General features: G+C 37.4%; 1 pseudogene; it reads left to right on the forward strand.

The window, feature by feature from the left end:
* Nucleotides 1-336: 336 nt before the first annotated feature.
* LOC104997374 lies at nucleotides 337-1,608 on the forward strand (annotated as a pseudogene).
* Nucleotides 1,609-6,620: the final 5,012 nt, after the last annotated feature.

Consider the following 6,620-nt stretch of genomic DNA (forward strand, 5'->3'; position numbering starts at 1 on the left):
ATTAGTGGGCAATGGAAGAACAAAAATATAAAATATTATAGAAGTCAAAGGATGTTTGAAGAGTTCTGGTAATACTTAGGAGTAGGGTGCAGGGGGTGTGACAGGGAGGAACTGAAGATGAGGCTGAAGCATGGGTTGAAGTCAGATCCTGGATATCCTTTAACACCACGGTTAGGAAGTTAGAGTCAATCATCAGGTGTACTTCCTTTGCCTACAGTGATTGCTCACTGAATCTGAGCTATTAATCAAGCTAGATGCTCAAAGTCCTAAAGAAGCATGATCTTTGCTTTTGTGCAACATTTTAATCAATCCTTAACTCCTGAACCTGTGGACGCCATGCACAGGAAACACCTCCAGGAGATACCTGACCAGAGTGGCAATGTTACCACCAGTTTCACGTGGGGATGGGATTCTAGCAAGACTTCTGAACTGCTTTCAGGCATGGGGGTCCCGCCCTGGAGAAGGAGGAGGTGGACAGTGAGAACATCCCCCAGGAACTGCTTTCAAACCTGGGCCACCCACAGAGCCCCCCAAGAAAACGGCTGAAAAGCAAAGGCAATGACAAGGACTTTGTGATTGTCCACAGACCTAAGCTAAACTGAGAGAAATTTCCAGGTGTTTCTTGGGACTCCCTTCCAGACGAGCTGCTTTTAGGAATCTTTTCCTGTCTGTGCATCCCTGAACTCCTCAAAGTCTCCAGTGTTTGTAAGAGATGGTAATATCTAGCGTTTGATGAGTCTCTCTGGCAGACTGTAGACCTCGCAGGCAGAAACCTCTACCCAGATGTGGTTGGTCGGCTTTTGTCCCGAGGGGTGGTTGCCTTCCGCTGTCCACGATCATTTATGGACCAACCGTTAGTTGAACATTTCAGCTCTTTTTGTTTACAGCACCTGGACCTTTCGAACTCTGATCGATGTGTCTACCCTGCATGGCCTTCTGTCTCACTGCTCCAAGTTTCAGAATCTCAGCCTGGAAGGCCTCCGACTTTCAGATACCATTGTTGATAATCTTGCTCAGAACACAAATTTACTGTGACTAAACCTTTCTGGGTGTTCTGGATTCTCTGAATCTGCCCTGAAGACTTTGCTGAGTAGCTGTTCCAGACTGGATGAACTGAACCTCTCTTGGTGCTGTGATTTCACTGAAAAGCCTGTACAGGTAGCTATTGCACATGTATCAGAGACCATAACCGAGCTGAATCTCAGCGGGTACCAAAAGAATCTGCAGAGATCAGATGTCTCTACCTTAGTTGGAAGATGTCCCAATCTTGTCCACCTAGACTTAAGTGATAGTGTCATGCTGAAAAATGACTGCTTTCCAGAATTTTACCAACTCAACTACCTCCAACACCTATCACTCAGTTGGTGCTATGACATAATACCTGAAACTTTACTTGAACTTGGAGAAATTCCCACATTAAAAACACTACAAGTCTTTGGAATCATACCAGACAGTACTCTTCAACTGTTAAAGGAAGCCCTCCCTCATCTACAGATTAATTGCTCCCATTTCACCACCATCACCAGGCCGACCATTGGCAACAAGAAGAACCAAGAGATATGGGGCATCGAATGCTGACTGTCACTGGAGAAGCCCAGTTGTCTATGAAGCCTCTATTGCAAGATGGTGTCTCCTTTATTATTTGAACAGGGAAAGTAAGCAGGAAGCCCAATTTTGGAGATCTCAGCTATTTTTATTCTTGGTTTTCTATTGCCTTCCTCTACAAGTATATTAGAGAATCATTGGAGACAGAAAACTATGAAGTGTTGCTTTTTAGAAATGACTATGAAAACTTTATCACTGCTATACCCTTAAGAGCCTAAGCTCTATGCTTTTTGAAATTTTAGGGAGATTGAGCCTATAATTTCAAGATACCTTAAATAGCAAAATTTGAACCATGTCTTCCAAGTGCCATTCTTCATAAATCTATTTAGAATCAAGCTTAAAAATAACCACCAGCAAATCATTTTTGTAGCCTATATGGCAACTGAACATTCTTCTATTTAATTTTTCAGCACTGCTTTATTATAAGACATCTGTTTGGTTCAGTTCAGTCGCTCAGTCATGTCCGACTCTTTGTGACTCCATGAATCGCAGCACGCCAGGCCTCCCTGTCCATCACCAACTCCTGGAGTTCACTCAGACTCATGTCCATCGAGTCAGCGATACCATCCAGCCATCTCATCCTCTGCCGTCCTCTTCTTCTCATGCCTCCAATCCCTCCCAGCATCAGAGTCTTTTCTAATGAGTCAACTCTTCGCATGAGGTGGCCAAAGTACTGGAGTTTCAGCTTTAGCATCATTCTTTCCAAAGAAATCCCAGGGCTGATCTCCTTCAGAATGGACTGGTTGGACATAGGTTGCAAAAAATAATAAGATGTTTGTATTGTAAGCTGAAAATAATGAGAATCATAGAGTAGATCTGCAGCAATCTCTTCTGAGGATGGCAAGAAAAATAGACATTTCAACTGCGCCTTTAGATTCGCAGTCAGGTTGATGGAAACAAATAGCCCCAGGTCATTCTCTTTAAAACCTAAATAAAGAAACAGACAATTGGCCAACCAGAGGTGTAGAATTGGTATAGAATTTAAAGGCTCAAGAGACAGTTTTCTATGACAGTTAACCTGGGGTATCCTCTAATGCACATTAATGAAGTCTCCTTTATGTACAATTGGGAAGGTCCCCTGGAGGAGGAAATGGCAACCCACTCCAGTATTTGTGCCTAGAGAATCCCATGGACAGAGGAGCCTGGCGGGCTACAGTCCATGGGGTCACAAAAAGTCAGACACGACTGAGTGACTAATACTAATACTTATCTCTATTAGCATATCTAGCAATTTTTTCTTGGAAATTTTATGTTTATATACCTGCCCTCCTCAGTCTCTGAACCTCTTATGGATAACAACTGTGTCATTTATTTTTGTTTATCTAGTATATTGCCACAATTTCTGACACACAGTTTCATGTATATAGCATGAACAGTTCCTGTTGGAGCATGTTTTAAACAATGAATCCATGTTAGCAAAAAAACTAAGTATACATAAATGGTACGGGCATTGCCCATGTCAGTTACTCTCGGTATTTAAGGAGGTAGCAGTAGTGCAGCAGCCTCTTAAGGTTCTGACTTGTGTGTAGAGAAAAAACTGGAAGACAATAGAAGAATTGAGATGTACTTCAGTCTTCTTGTCTGAAGTATGTGAATAATAATAAAGTTGTTTATAGGGAGATGAGAAAAGTATCATGAAAGGATATTGGCCATCTTTGATATTTACATAACCCTTCTTGGTATAGAGCAGGCTCTTAGTTTATATTTGATAAATGTATGAATGAGCAAACGAATGGCTGGTTGTTTTATGTTTTCTCAAGGAAATCTACTAATGTTAAATTTGAATCTTCTGGATCTTTACATAGACATTTCCTACTGTTTGAGTGCTGTGAATACTTTTTATTTTCTTGGATAATATTTGTGATATGCAGAGATGTTTAACAAAATTATCCCATCAAAAATAGCCACAGCAGAGGCAAAACTCATCTGGCAGCCAATTATTTACCAGTTATTGAAGGAAGAAAATGAACATTCATGAAACAAAACACGTATGTTTTTTCTGAACTACATTTAGAGTTTTCAATGTGCGTACTCAGATTCAACTTGAATTGAGATGTGCAAGCCCACACTCACATACCCTGTTCTCGGTGTCATTCAAGCACTGTGTATACCAATCTGGAAAAGCTTGGTCTCTTTCCTTATTGAAGATCACAGAGTGGTTGAAATAAAAGAAACGAAAAGAAATAACACATTTTGATGCAATATACATTCATTTTTCAAAGCTCACTTCATGTCACCTAATTTACAAATCATCTGTCTCTAATCTTGATCTAAATGATGTACTCATTGCACGCACTGCAAACCATTTTATTACAGAAATATGAAGTAAAAGTAGTACAGTATTTTCTTTCTGTATTTGTTTACTTATAAGGTGTTTCTAAATGCTACCAAAGGATTTAGGAGGTAAGTATTGATAATTCTTTTGAAGAATATTCCATCATTGAACTCTGAAAGAATTACAGTAACTTCCTTGGTTTTTCTGTTTGATCTTTAACTTTCCCATCTGTAAAATGAGGTGAATAAGGGCTGATCTAGTTGCCTTTGTGCTTAATTATACTTTCTTTAAAGAAAAAAACAGATTAACTCTTATAAGTTTGAGAAATTCTTCCCCTAGAGGAGCCTGGTGGGCTGCCGTCTATGGGGTCGCACAGAGTCAGACACGACTGAAGTGACTTAGCAGCAGCAGCAGATGTGCCACAGTGGTACTTTCAGCTTTCATATTTTTTCCGTGAAAATGCCTCTTGGTCCTATTGAGTCCTGCTTAAACTCACCCTATGATTTGGCTAGAGTACCTGTTATCACCTACCATCATGGATAAAGTTTTGTGAAAATTATATCTTTAAATGGGCCAGAACAAACCCAAGTCATCAAATATAATTTCAATGATGAACCTCAACATTTTCCATTTGAATAGTTTCCCAAATGATTGCCATTTATTAATGTCAGATTAAAGGACTTCATTCATTTTTCCTATTCAGTAGAGAGGCAGTTAATGAATGGTGCTGACTTGGCCAGGCTTCTAATGAAAATCTGGAAGAGTGCAGCCCTCAGTGTGAAGAAACTCAACTAATGCCGGCTGAATATTGACACGATTTTCATCCATGCAGAAAGTCTTCTCATATACCTTTTGGCTCATGAGATGGTAATTACATCATCAAAGCTAAATAGAAAACATTGGGCTGAAGACTGCCTTCTCTAAGTGACGTTCCATGAATTAATGCACGACCTCCTGGCTTCTTCACTTTCCTTACCAAGGCTCTGTTGCTTCAGAGAGATTTCCAGAGCAAATGAAGCAAGACAAGATAAAGGCTAGTGCCCATCTTGAAAACTAGATAGTGAAGAAGAGCGGAGAAAGGAAATATCTACCATTCATAATATTACCAAAAATATTGGTAAATACTCTGATTTAGTTTATGAACTGGATCTTAATTTATCAATATTGATAAGCTTCAAACAGGTAATATAGAAAAATTCCAATACATTTCAAAATATGAAGCAGTGTTACTGACATATGATACTTGCAGAGATCTGAAAGCTTGCCTGGCAGGGGGAACACTGATTTCTCCATTGATGATTAACTCTGGGAGGGACTGGAGAGGATAAAAGAGGTTGGGGAGAGGGGGCAAGATACTGTCTAGATATACATAAACAATTTAAATAATGGAAAACACAAATAAAAGCATAGTTGATTCAATTTGGTTTTCTTTTCAGAAAATGTAACAGTATTCTTGTATTAAGCTGCTTTAATTTGCCAATTCTAGGCTCTAAACAACCATCCTAGTGCATTAAGATAACAGAGTAGATTGTTCAGTTTCACCATCTAATGCATTTCTCTTTTCAAATGTAATTTTCATCATTATCAGTGTGATAGATGTACAATGGGATACAGATTGAATTACAAAGCTTATAATAAGAACAATAACCTGACCCACCACTTTCTGCCAATAATTCTTGTCCCAGAAGAGCAATAGCTTTCAATGGTTTCAGCTATTTATCCTGGCATTTATCCTATATTTCTTAATAATGCTTATATACTTTTTTTTTTTTTGCTTAGAGGTTTTAGATAATACCTAAAGAAAAAAACTTTTGTAGAAAAACAAGAATTAGCACTCTCTCTTTCTCTTACTCTGGCAGATTTTTTTTTTTTTTTTTTGGCCATGGTTCTCAACATAATAACAGTGGTAATATTGAAAATTATTAACTTTTATTTGAATGATTGCATTTAAAGCAAGCATTGAACTACGTATCCTCATAAAATCCATATGAAGAAAGTATTATTACCTCTTTTTTTATTGATCAGGCAAATGCAAGGGATATTAATGTTCTTTTAATAATATAACTAGTACTTGGTAGAACTGAAATTCTAATTCAGATTTGTCTATTTAATATGTATAGTCCTAAAAACTAGGTAAACGTCACTGTCTTTGAAATCTTATAACTTTGTATCACTTTTTCACTTGACATGATTTCAGTATTCTTTAGTACTATTAAAACATTTTTTTGTAACCAATGTTATTTTGGATGTACTATATTCCAAGTGAAGAGTGTATATTTACTGAATTCTCTATTTATTGCTGTCAATTTAGCCTCCACACAGTTGTTATTCTAAACATTGCTAAGATAAATGTCTTTATGCATTATTCCTGCCAAATTTTTAAAAACATCTTTGTGTTTCAGGCAATTTCTTAAGTTGCCATGAGAGGTCATGACTTAAAAAATAATTAGTTAAAAAATAATATAATATGGATAATGACCAGAAATGTAAATCACTTAGTAACACGGAAGCTAAACTAAGTTCACAGTCTCTGCTAATCATGCATTTTATGGAAGATGGAAACCAGTTCATTATAATCATCTGGCAATGTTAAACTAGAGTCTAGAAACAAAGTTGTAGGTTCTTAAAGAATGACATTTCTACAAGCAATACATATGCCTTATATGTATTATTAGTATAATTACTGTATATAATATAAAATTACTATAAACACTTTAAAAACACAAAATTTATTTTTAGT

This window comes from Bison bison, unplaced genomic scaffold (genome assembly GCF_000754665.1).
Source record: "Bison bison bison isolate TAMUID 2011002044 unplaced genomic scaffold, Bison_UMD1.0 scf7180017864307, whole genome shotgun sequence".
Taxonomy (NCBI): domain Eukaryota; kingdom Metazoa; phylum Chordata; class Mammalia; order Artiodactyla; family Bovidae; genus Bison; species Bison bison.